Source organism: Tachypleus tridentatus, chromosome 6 (genome assembly GCF_004210375.1).
Source record: "Tachypleus tridentatus isolate NWPU-2018 chromosome 6, ASM421037v1, whole genome shotgun sequence".
Classification (NCBI taxonomy): Eukaryota; Metazoa; Arthropoda; class Merostomata; order Xiphosura; family Limulidae; genus Tachypleus; species Tachypleus tridentatus.
Window position 1 is genome coordinate 105,370,512 of NC_134830.1, and position 13,173 is coordinate 105,383,684.

General features: G+C 31.3%; 1 protein-coding gene across 12 annotated transcripts in view; it reads right to left on the bottom strand.

Annotated features, from left to right (window-relative positions):
- The window catches only part of Ten-m (teneurin transmembrane protein Ten-m), a 354,091-nt gene that overhangs the window by 218,962 nt on the left and 121,956 nt on the right, over positions 1 to 13,173 (bottom strand). For 4 of the 12 annotated variants that reach the window (XM_076506759.1, XM_076506764.1, XM_076506752.1 and 1 more), the window contains 2 exons: positions 8,684 to 8,768; positions 7,650 to 7,768 (listed from right to left, as the gene is read on the bottom strand). The exons of 4 other annotated variants lie outside the window; for them this stretch is intronic. The gene's annotated coding sequence lies outside the window, so the exon portion shown is untranslated. The remainder of the gene's footprint in view (positions 1 to 7,649; positions 7,769 to 8,683; positions 8,769 to 13,173) is intronic. 4 more of the 12 variants (XM_076506760.1, XM_076506755.1, XM_076506761.1 and 1 more) reach the window with 2 other exon arrangements.

A 13,173-nucleotide genomic window follows, 5' to 3' on the forward strand; every position in this document is an offset into this window, starting at 1 on the left:
GTTAATACCCATACCAGTTCGTTCTGAAATGCATTTTTCATTATTATTCGTTTCTGAGTAATATTTAAACATTAAACCATGTTCTAAGTTAGGCAACATCATAGTCCCTTTTATCACACATAGTATAGTAGTCACATTTGTTTATTGTTTATTAATTTTACGTTATAAACGATAATTATATAATATAAAACTGACGTGTTAACCACAACCAAATGCAGCAACAAATGTCTCATTTTTAAAGGTAGGTGGCTAAATACTCAAGGAGTCACTAAACGTGGTTTGGTATTTGCCTAACAAACTTTTAACTGTGGAATTCACAGTTAGGAACATTTTTACTGTTAATGCGATCATTTTATGCAAATTTTAAAAGTTTTGAAAATGCTTTAAAATTAAAAGATCCACATCATACAATATCTATCGATTCTAATATTATAAATGATTAAAATAAGGTTAAATTAATATTTCACAATATTATATGTTCATCAAGCAGTTATATTTCTGTGAACTTGAATATATTCGCTTAGCTTGTTCTCTGGTACTAATAATATATATATGACATTTTAATTTGACAAGAATAACAAATGTTTACAGTTTCATTTGAACCACGTTATCAACTAAACAGACGCTAAAGTATTTCTTCTTGTTGCTGGTATTGATTTTCTGTGTCTTATTCTTGATCGTTTATCGACACACTTTACTAAAAATGGTCAAAGTTTGCTTTTGTTTGTTTTATGTCTTTGTAATTTCGTTTATTTCATACTGGGATTGATTTGCTTTAAATTTATTATTTGAATCAAAAATAATTGTTTAATTAATCTACGTTACAAATCTGTAACCAATGTGTCAAAATAAACGTATCTTATTTGCTCTCACACCAGTAGTTAATTTACAACAATTATATATGGTAAAACTGACTTTAAAATGCATGTTATTACCTTGCGAATTAAATAAGAGACAACGGTTTGCAGTAGTTAAAAATTACATGTCACAATGGATATCAGAAAATACATTTCAAGTGAGGAGAAAGACCACCCTTAGGAAACGTTGTTTTTTGTTTTTTTACTATACGTTAAGGAGCGTTGTTTTCACCCGACAATGGATAGATAATTCTCAAAGTGTTTTATGAGTCATATGATTTTTAGCCATACATTTTTTTGTACAACCACATTACGTTAAAAATAGTATGCTATTGGGGAAGTATATAAAATAATGTTCATTTTATTGTCAACACAACTGCTTTTTTTAGGGAAGAGAATACCAAGTTTCCTAGTAGTATGCTATAAAAGATATCTATCTGAATGTAAATGTCTAAGGGTTTAATATTTTAACATATAGCATATTAGTGCAAACCCTACGTTGCTAAAATGAGCCTCAGAAATTATTTATCTATAGCACAGACCAAATATAGCAACTGGAAATATAAAGGAATGCAAAAACAATGTTATATTTATATATAGCAAGTCCGAACTGCTTTGTGTTGTATTCACAGATAATTAATATTTCGTAAAAAACTTCAGTTCAAAAAGTAATCTTAATTTAAATAAGGTCTTAGCATAATCACAAACACCTTTACTTTTCATGCACACTTTAGTACGATTGTCGGTATGTGGGAACATTCCATTCCTTACCTATAACTGAAAAAGTTTAAAAACTAATGTTTTTTTTTTTCGGGTTAAAGATTACGTCTGCAAGAACATGTCACTGCGAAAGATACAATACGTAAAACAGTTTACTTTATTACACCGAAAACATTTTTACGTTTATATAACAGTTAAATTTGGTCGTTTGAATTTCGCGCAAAGCTACACGAGGGCTATGTACGCTAGCTTACCCTAATTTAGCAGTGTAAGACTAGAAAAAAAGACAGCTAGTCATATCACCCACCGCCAACTCTTGGGCTACTCTTTTACCAACAAATAATGGGATTGATCGTGACATTATAACGCCCCTACGACTGAAAGGGCGAGCATGTTTGGGTGCGACGGAGATTCGAACCAGCGAACGTCAGATAACGAGTTGAGCGCCCTAACCACCTGAATATGCCGCGCCAGGTTTGGTGGTTAATGAACCAAATCGTAAGTAAGTAAATCAACGAGTTGATAACATGATATGCCGATACAGTTTCTAATAACAATTATCTTGTTGTCCTGACGCCCATTTCAGGGATTTCTAGCAGTCATATTTTGTGGATAAAGGTAATTAATTATGTGACATAATTCAACTTACATAAACTTATTCAGGTTATTTAATATGCGTAACAGTTATTTGGTAAAGAGTCCACATTCTTTCTAACTACTTCATAATGTTAAGAAAACATCAAGGTTGGAAACCATCAAGTAAAGATAAGAATAGAAAACCATATAACCACAGTACTTTCTAAAGTTACATCTTCCTTTCTAAGGGTGAAATTAAACTAGGTTGTCATTTGCTTCCAACATTTAAACAAATCTGGAATTCTACACTTTCATCAGAATCTTCATCCTACCACAAACAGATAATAATATGATTCCACTATATGTAAACAATAACCAATTCTGTTGGGCTCGAAAGTGGTTCGGATTTAAAATAACGTTCACTTTTTCTCAACGCGATTGTTTATTGCTTGTTTGTTTTGTTTTTGGTTAGTGGGGAAACAATGTAACATTCTATATTCATCAAATGGTTATATATCTGTTAACTTAAGTACATACGCCTCGCCTGTCCTCTGCTATAAGCACACACACACACACACGACACTTTAATAAGGTAAAGTTGCAATAACGTTCTAAGTTTTACCTGAACCACTTTATAAAATCAATAGAAAATATCAACACTTTCAGCTGTGGGTGTTATAACAATAACAGTCAATCAGTTTACAAGTGTAAGACAAACCCATTGTGACGATTCATACTACCTGCTATCTGCCTTAACTCTAGTCAGTAATTCAACGTTTAGAGCCGTTTTGTCAAGTTGAACTTATTGTGCCAGTCAAGTTGAAAATTTCAACAGAAAGAAACATACTCTCACCTAAACATACTAAAAGGTTATTGCTTTTCTAAAGCGAATCTCACGAACAAAATTCGACAAAACGTGTGTTTATTATTACAGTAGGGTGTCTGTAACACGTATAAATAATAGTATATCGATATTTGAGAATTAATCATAGGGGCACTGTGTATAAAATGTTTATTACTTTAAATATTCGGAGTGATATTTATGACAAACAGTCTAAAAAAAGAGAGATAAATGAATGTAGTACATGAATATTAAGATAAAACAGTAAAACGTGTACAATAACAATTATTTGATATAGACTTGAGCTCAAAATATACAACTGTTTAGATATGTAAGCAAGTGTTAACCATTCACCTAAATCTAACAACATTCTCTTCAATGGTGGAACTTCTTAGTTAAAACCGAAGCAAAAATAAAATTGACTTCCTATTTCAGCTCAGAGAATGACATAATTAGTCTATGCTCTTATGGGCGTATATGAACGGGCTAGGTAATTGATTTTATTAAATATTAAGTGAATATTAAAACCATATTATTTAAACAACAAAAATAAATCATAATTAGTAGCCAGAATTGAGGTAAAAGGGTGTTATCCTAACCTATAACAAGCACCCATTTTAGATTCACCACTCCCTCCTGTCATTCACGAATATTGCCTAATTCCCTTGTGTGTTTATTTGTGTGTGTGTGAGGAGGATCATTCCTGTATAGCTAAATTAAACTATTCTTTCTGTATAATATTCATACAAGGTAAGGGATTAACTGTGGAGCTTTCATTTGTAGTCCTCACATTTGTCAAAGAAAAATATATTAAAAGTTAAAATGTGTAGAGGGTGTAGGTGTTTCAATCCACATCGCCTTATAACTAAATAACCATTCACTGTTTGAAGTAAATTACACGCTAGTTAACCCAAATTAAAATAGGGAAACAAACAGAAATGGCAAATTATATAATTAATAACAAATTACTTAGGTTTGCAAGTAAACCTTATCCCCTGATGTTAGCCACTATAATGATCAAAACTTTTATTCGCAGCTTATAAACGAAACAAAAAACTTAGGCGTCAAAACTTCCAACATACTTAGAGTGATTTTTTGTAGATGCTGAGATGTGCAAATGCATTATCTTTTTACAATGAAGTAAACTCAATAACACGCATACAGTATTACCCACAGTTAACTAAGTACATTTACAAGAAAGCATAACTGTAATATGTGAATAATATTACGAGTGAAATAACATATAACAAAAATAGCTTTAATTGTAACGAAATTTTGTAACTGTGTAATCAAAAGTATTAGTGACATTGTCACCTTCAAATGCACTTGAAATTTATACGTTTCCCATAAAAACGTAAAGAGAAGATAAAATCATATTTTGTTGCAAGTTATGGAATTGGAATATGTCTACCTTTGTATATCTTTAAAAAAGCCAATCTATATTCATTTTGTTCCACGTTACTGAAGTGGTCAAACATAAGTATCCACTGACTTACCTTGCGGTGCCAAAAGTTAATCATCGTTGAAGGTGGTGGTAGAATTATTCGAGTTACTTTAATCAGGATCACTGTATGTTTGACGGATATACACACAAAAAAACAAACAAAAGAAGCTCAGAATATGAGCCTTCCATGTAGGCTTTACTGTTGCCATCTGTTGACAAATTGAAAGTTATGAAAGTCACGAGTTTCACATTCTCATTACCTACATTAATATTTATGTTTTTTCTTGGTTTTTCTTTCTCTTGCTTTCTTTATACGTGTGTATATATACATATATGTAGCGTAACGATATTTCTAGCTTAGAAAATCAATACTTGGGCTGTCGGTAGGTTCATAATAAATCGTTGTTTTTTGTCATTGCTCCTTCCTATAAAAACTGATAAACGAGATTTTTTTTATTTATATATAATTCATTTTTAAATATCGAAAACATCGTTTTTCATACATATATATATATATACAGACGTTGAACACGCCATATTAACCCCGTGTTGTAGGTTCACCAAATCGTCCGTTACATTCAATGTCGCCACGTCCGGTCTTGTTCTATTTTATGACCTTGTATCTTGATAATAGACCTACAGTGTAGATTCCATTGCAAAAGGCTTCAAAGTGCGCCACTCCTTCCTGTAAAATTTCCCAGCGCTCGTTTCAACAGTCCGATCGAACAAAAATCCATAGGAGTTGCGTCCGACGACTTAACCGATATGTCTTTGTATGAAGTATCATGAATACCCCTTTCATTCTCCATCTAACTGAAGTATGCGATGTTTCAACTGATATGTTGTGGAAAAGTGACATGAAAACGGAAACTTAATTCCGCTTACGTCTTAAAATATTATATGATATTTTAGTATTTAAAATACTTAAATTAGTTTTGGTTTAACAGGTGTCATGTATTTCAAACACAATACTGATATTTCATTACTGATATGTCAGTACTTTACATTTTGTATTGCAACTCTGGAAAACACTATTAAAGGATATACTTTTTTAAAAGTACTGGATACCAGTGTCGGCATTTAATATGCTATCTTTGTCCTTGGCTGTATATAAGTAATATTATTATCATTATAAGTCATATCTGTTGTTTGTTACTATCGGTTGTGCGTTGATGTAAATAATTTTATTGTGATGGTTCATATCTGTTTGTTCGTTACTGCCAGTTCTAGCTTGGTATAAAAAATATTATTGTAATGGTTCATAGCTGTTTGTTAGTTACTGCCAGTTCTGGTTGATTTGAACAATGTTATTTTGATTGATTATTATATGTGTGTTTGTTACTGCTGAATGTGGCTTGATTTAACTAAACAATGCTTTTGTGATATGTCATATGTGTTTGTTAATTGCTGTCAAGTGTAACTGGATCAAATCTGTTTGTTAGTTACTGACAACTGTAGCTTGATATAATTAAGCAGTGTTTTTGTGATGGGTAATATCTGTCTGTTTCTGTTAGTGTTACTTGGTTACAATTGTGTTATAAGAGCTTCTGAATAAAAATAGAGAATAATGTTCAATAATGGATCAAACTTTTTCAGAAATCTTAACCTTCTTCACCATAAAGTTTAAAATGAAATGATCAATTAGCTTCTTTTTCTTAGATATCCTTAATGTTATTATGATTGCTATGATATGTCATACGTTTGTTACTTCTCAATGAAGAGAAAAAACCCAAGTTTACATTTATATGTATACCATTACATGATAACAACTTCTATAAACAAAAATTACGCAAACTTAACTGAATTTTCAACTACGAAAGAACTTAACAAATTATTTTTATACGAAAAAACAAATCAAAGGAATCTGAGTTTCTTATTTAAGTCTCTAGTTTGAATAAGTCGAAAAAAGTATTACTTTCACCGTTTTCATAATACAGAAACACTGTAAACGTGGACATTTTCATCTCAAGTACAATAACTTCTAAACCGCATCAAGCAGTTAGATGTAAACTTAAATTAGATTTATAAATCTAAAAAAAAAATCAGATATCTTTATCTGTACTCATGGTAAAAGACATGATTATCAGATAATCTCCACTTTAATGTAGAAGCGGTAACTTTGGCAATATTTTAATGATTTGTGAATAACAACTTCCAAGAAACCATTTATACTTTTATATTTTATTAACTCAACAGTGTTATTTGATAAAATATTAAGGATAAATTAATTGTTTAATACACAATTCTTAAAAACACAGTCTTTAACGTTTATAAACAAAATAACACATTAAACAAATATCTATGTACGGTTAAGGTGACAGTTTTTTCTGAGACTAACGTTCTTCCAATCACTCCATAAGATTTCACTCTGGCTTTTCAACCAGATCAAATGGCGTGGTTACGTGAGAGCTTGAGTGCACGCAACTCGGCCCTCTTACCGCCTGCTCTATCGCTAGTAGTAGAAGCAAAAATTAAGTTTAATTTTCCTTTAGTAACTAGATAGATAAGGACGACATTGGGGTGCCTGGTAGGTTTAGATATTGCTTTCAATTCATGTTAGCTTTTTGCGTGTTTGACGTTAAAAATGTAATAATAATAAGAGTGTTTGCTGAAATACCATAGCAACGAAATTGTGGTTGGTAATTGTCCTGATAAGTAAGAAGCGTTTTTCAACTAGGTTTAAAAACTTGCAAAAAAAATATAGAATAAAAAATTTTCCCCTCAAATTAGCATAAGTAGCATAAGTAGTGTGCTTTATTGGGAATTGATATATGAGCGTGAATTACATATTTATAAGTTTTCATATGTTGTTGACATTTATTCAAACATATATGTCTAAAATATATTGAAATGCATTAAACAACTAATTTAAAAATAGAAAGTTCAATATTCTGTGTAAAGCTATTTTCTTTTATATTAGTAATGACGTTTAGGTATTCAACCAACTTATATCTCCTCAATTTCCTAGACTATAAAACTATATATATATATCTTTATAAGTAAGCAAAGTACATATTATAAAAAGAAACAAAAAACTCATATTTCTTGTTTACTTGCAATTCAATTTGAATATTCGAAGCTTTGTGTTTTGGTAGAAAAGTACGTGGGATATGTGACAATAATGAGCCATAGTCACACCGATGCTATTCATAGACCTTTTCTCCAAATGTGCTTTTATATCTAAACTTACATTAGAAACAAAAGTGCTCACCTACTGATTTAGCTTTGATAATTTAATGGAATACATTACATTCTCGCTGACAATGGCTGGCAGTATTGCTGGGACCAGTGCCTTCAACGTGACGTGTGCAGAGACGTCTGCAGAACCATCTAGCGGTAAATCAGATTAATTACTGCTTGTGCTTCAGGCATTTCTACTCTCACACTACCATAGGGTTATTTAATTTATATCTAGCATTGAAAATGTTGTTTCAATATGAAACTAATAATTATAAAAATAAAAAGAAACAAGGACTAAGTGTCTAGTGCATAGTGGTCAGCTTGTGTTACATTTCTTTTTATAATTATTATTTTCTTTTTTAATCATTATTATTTTTTTTCTCTTTTTGAATTATTATTCAAGTATTATTACTTTCTTGTGTGTGTGTGTGTGTGTGTGTTACTACAAGTAGTAGTAGCATTCTCTCAATCGAGAAAAAGGAGAAAAATACAAATATATATATATATATGAAAATATAAAAATATATATATATATAGAAGAAAAAATTAAATGAAGAAAAAAAAACAAAAAAAAACTTCTTGTTCGTCCATGCATGGACTGAGCCCTGAAATGGACCTGAGTATGATGTTATACTTTTACTCTGGCCCAAAGCTTAAAAAAAAAAAAAAAAAAACACCCTAAAGACAAACGCTGTAATCGTTCGGGAGGGAGGAAGAGGTCAAATGTACCTGACCCTCCTGGGTATTTAGCAACATCAATACCCAAATACCGACACAGTGAAACTTCAATATGATTTCCTTTAAAAACAAACATACATGAATTTGGTATAATAATGAATAACTTTCCTGAGTTGTATTCTCTTAATCACAAAATAAATAGTATCTAAATAGGGGACATGTTTCATAGTAATAATTAATTGCTTCTTTCTTTTACATATTACTATTCGGAAATCTATTTTAAACAACATTAAAAACTTCCATTGATACAAAAGGTGTGAGTGCTTTCGCTGCTACTGAAGGTGTAGCTGCTCTTACGTTATTGTTTCACAAGTAATAATTACTTACACAAATATTATAATGACACAGGCCTGCGATTGTTTTGTTGTCTTGAAATTTCTCTTCGTTCTACAGTAAGTCCTGTACGCTGAATCTAAAAATGATATAAAATTTACTTCAAATTTACACATTTCCCACAAAACGTCCGATGTACTTTTACATGAACGAATCATTTTCATTGAAATCGGGTCACGTTTTATTATGCTTAAAATGTTGAAAACCACTGGCTATAGATTTCTCTAGACCAATCGTGACGTGAGAGTCTTATCGATCGTTACAGAACAACACGTAATAAAAAATAATGTTCATTGTGGTAAATGAAATAATAATTTGATGCAAATAAGATATTTTTTTTTCTTCCCGATAGGAAAAAAAACTATTATTTTCGAAACCGAACAACCTTCATGGAGTTTAAATTCGCAGGCCTGTATAATGGTAATTTAATTGAAGAAGTGAGGATAGTGATTTTATTCCTTACGGTATCAATAATAAGATAGATAAAATAATTTATAGACGTCGCCATAGGTTAAAAATGAGCATAGACTTTCATAAAACAATGTAAACACAAAACTAGACCAAGAATCAAAAGACAAATGCCGTATATATCATGCACATGCTATTAGACATTTACTGAAAGTATGCTAGCAATTAGCGTTAACATGCAAATATTTGCCAAAAATTACTTGCTATTGTTTAATGAGAAACTTTCTGAGCTGTATAATTAATTCACAAATACAATAACAACAACTTTCACACAACAGAAATCCTGAGTTTAGTAATTATAAAGTTTAGACTTACAGTAAGAATTAGCTTATGATGACCCAATACTATGGCTTGAAATGTTTTAAATATTAAAATTAGAAATTGTCTACTGTGAAAGTTGCTGTTTTTGTATTTGTGAGTTAATTATTTACTGGCTATGTTAAAAGCATTCCACAATGTATCAACTAGATAACAGCACTTACTGTATAACGCTACATTCATATATTGCACTCACATATATTTATACACCACCAACTAAAATTACTAGGTAAATAACACAACTACAGAAATGCAACCTTTACATCAAGTTATGTTTCAGTTGTTCACTAATACATTATAAATGCGTAATAAAGTTATAAAACTACGTATCAACAATTAGCATTATTTGATCACTTTCATAAGATTTTTCAAACACACAATAAAAAAATACTTCAGATAAGTGTGCGAGCAACGACAAACACATACACACCAACATTAACAGGTGACACTTCAAATGCCAGAATTGTATCTGGATACATCATCTAGTTGTTTGAATTAGTTCAAAAGATAGTGGTGGGAGGTTCTGTTGTTTGTTTGTTTGTTTTAATTTCGCACAAAGCTACTCGACAGGCTATCTGTGCTAGCCGTCCCTACTTTAGCAGTGTAAGATTAGAGGGAAGGCAGCTTGTCATCACCACCCGCGACCAACTCTTGAACTTCTCTTTTACCAACGAATAGTGGGATTTACCGACCATTATAACGCCCCCACGGCTGACAGGATGAGCATGTTTGACGCGACGGGGATGCGAACCCGCGATCCTCAGATTACGAGTCGCACACCTTAACACGCTTGGCCATGCTGGGCCGTTCTGGTGTTTCGTATACACATATCTATACAGGAGTGTTGTAGTTATTTATCGTGAAAAAGTGACTAGTTATTATTATTTTTCATGAAACTGATAAGTAATTTTACCTCAAAATCTTAGAAAGGTAATTCGATATTTTCATACAATAACAAACAATACTCCCAAGAGCCCTGTTAAAAAGTATAATAAAATTAATAAATAAAATTCCGCAAACACTTAAATAGTTGTGTGGACTATTCAAGGAAGAGGCGTATTGAATACTTTCTTAAAATATTTTTATCTAATCTTTCCTATCAAGTTTTGAAGTCCACTCCTTTTGCCGTAATGAAAACATCATATGCAACATTTTTCAACTATCTTTGTGTTTGTTGTTAAGCCCAAAACTACACAATGGATTATCTGTGTTCTACCCATTGTGTAAATTGAAGCCCAAACTTCAGCATTATAAGCCCCTAGGCTTACTACTGAGTTATCGAGGGCTTTAATGACTTTGTACAACAGAAGAGACAAAAAACGAGAAATATTTCTATGCCATATCGTGAACAGGCATAAGAAGATGACAATATGAAATAACATTAATCTATCGAAAAAGTTTCATTTCATTACGTCAACTAAAACTAAACCTCTAAGTCATTAATATGTAAGGAGGTTCATTTTAGTGACAAGAGAAAATACATTTTGAAAGCGGTGTTTTGTTTAAATCTTCATGTTCATATGGAAACCAAAACAACAACAAAAAAACTACAACAATTTACCACTTAAAAATAATTTCCTCTAATCTGTTAGTTTTCAGTTATAGGAAATTGTAATTATGTGTAATTAAAGACACTATGCTCCTACATTTATCAATAAGCAACAAAAATATAAAGCTAGATGTCAGGACAATATCTCTCAAACCCGATGTATCCTTGGTAGATTGAAAGGCGCGAAGGGAGAGGATTAAGCTAAGTCTAAATTAAACCTTTCAAATCAAGTAGGTATTAATGGATTTTATTTTGCTATTCACTGAATGAGGCTAGTCGCCCTAGGGAAATCCTAGTTAGAAGGAGTATTAATCCAAAAATGGCTTTTTTTATATAAAATATAACATACCTAAGTTTGGCAGCAGTCAATGTATTTTTATATCAAAGCATAGAAATTTAACACGTAGAATTTCTACATCTAAAAATTATTTTGGTAAGCTATATATAGAGATTATTTGTACCATATACAGATAAAGTAATTAAGCAGAATAATTTATATATATATATATATATAAACATTTTGAACGGTGGAATTTATACAATAATAAAAAAATTGTCAACTTTATCTGGATTATTTAAACTTTGTACTATGCAGTTCAAATTGTGCACATTATTATAATATGAAGTTATAATTTTTCAGATTTTACACGTTATAAGTTTGAAGTGGAACTTAATATGAAATATCTGCCAGCTGGTTGTAATTCGCTGATATATTTGGCGTGTTATGAATATTAAGGCCAACAGCCTGACAACACAAGTCCAAAAGTTAATGAATAGCGCTTCTGTATTATGCACAGTTTGTTACAGTGCAGTGAACGACTCTCTATTTCTATGTGCACTACCTTTCGCCATCTATATGGAACGGTCGATACCTACATTGAATTTAGCCCTTCCTTCTTGCTTCCAACAGGAATGAGCTTACGGCTATAGAAAGTGTGGCTATTTTACTTTGATGACAGAGTCATCTGAATTTGACATTTAACACGCAGTTTCAGACATTATTAAAACTATGGTGTATAGATCATAAGCAGGGATATTGATTAGCCAAACACCTCCCACGTACATAATAGAAATTTATGTATGGATATGCAGCGTCAGAAGTGTAACAGATGTGTAAAAGTAAAGTAAATCTAACCATTCACAGTACATTTGAGTTTTCATTGTTAGTCCCCTTGTTCGACAATAAAGAACATCGTTTTACCAGGAACCAGAAAACCCATACATTATCTCTTGTAATTCTTATATGTTCCAACAGTGATAGAATATACACATGATATTTTAACAGTTTAGTTTCGAAATTTTCCTATATATGTTAATTAGTTCTTTTGTGAATATATATACATAATGACTCTTGGAAGTTAAGGAATATTGTCAAAATCAAATACTAGCTTTCTTTCAAAATTATACAGTTAAAACGATTTGGGTGATGCTAAATTTTCTGAACTGGTTGCAAAATATTTTCGATTTTCAATGTGCACAATTAGAAAAACTGTCTGATTTGATGTAACATTTTAAACTTTTCTCAATGACGATTAAATTTTCAATGGTTTACTCCTGCCTGAAGGCTTTTGGTGGATGACAAGGGACTTTATGATGAGGCCATAATCAAATCATTAATGGACTTTTAGCCAACTGTATAGTCCGTTAAAAATGTACCGCTAGTATAGCATCTACTAAGTGTAGCTAGACGATAATAAAATTAAAAAAGACGAATACTTTATTTTTTAATTAACATGAAATAGCAGAGTGCATATAATATGATATCTGCATTTTTATTATGAAGTAAAATACGACAGCTGATTATTTTCTTATCGAAATACATAGGTGTATTTATATATTAATCTTCATTTCTGATGTCATCAAATTTATTCCGTATGCAGTAATAATTTTCCATAAGCTACTGTGACAATGTCATAAGTTTCGTACAAGATGGATAATTTCCCGCAGGGTTTCTGTACAGGGAATTGAAATTACTTGACGGCAACAAGAGATTTGTCAGTGACGAGGTTTAGATAATTGTAAGCTAACTCGTCTTTATCTCCTTCAGGCTATTTCCATTACGATACCTTTCCTTATTCGAATTAACTGAAGCAATGACTGTACTGCGAAGATAATTTTGGTTATTTGATACTGACGTTCAAATTTTATA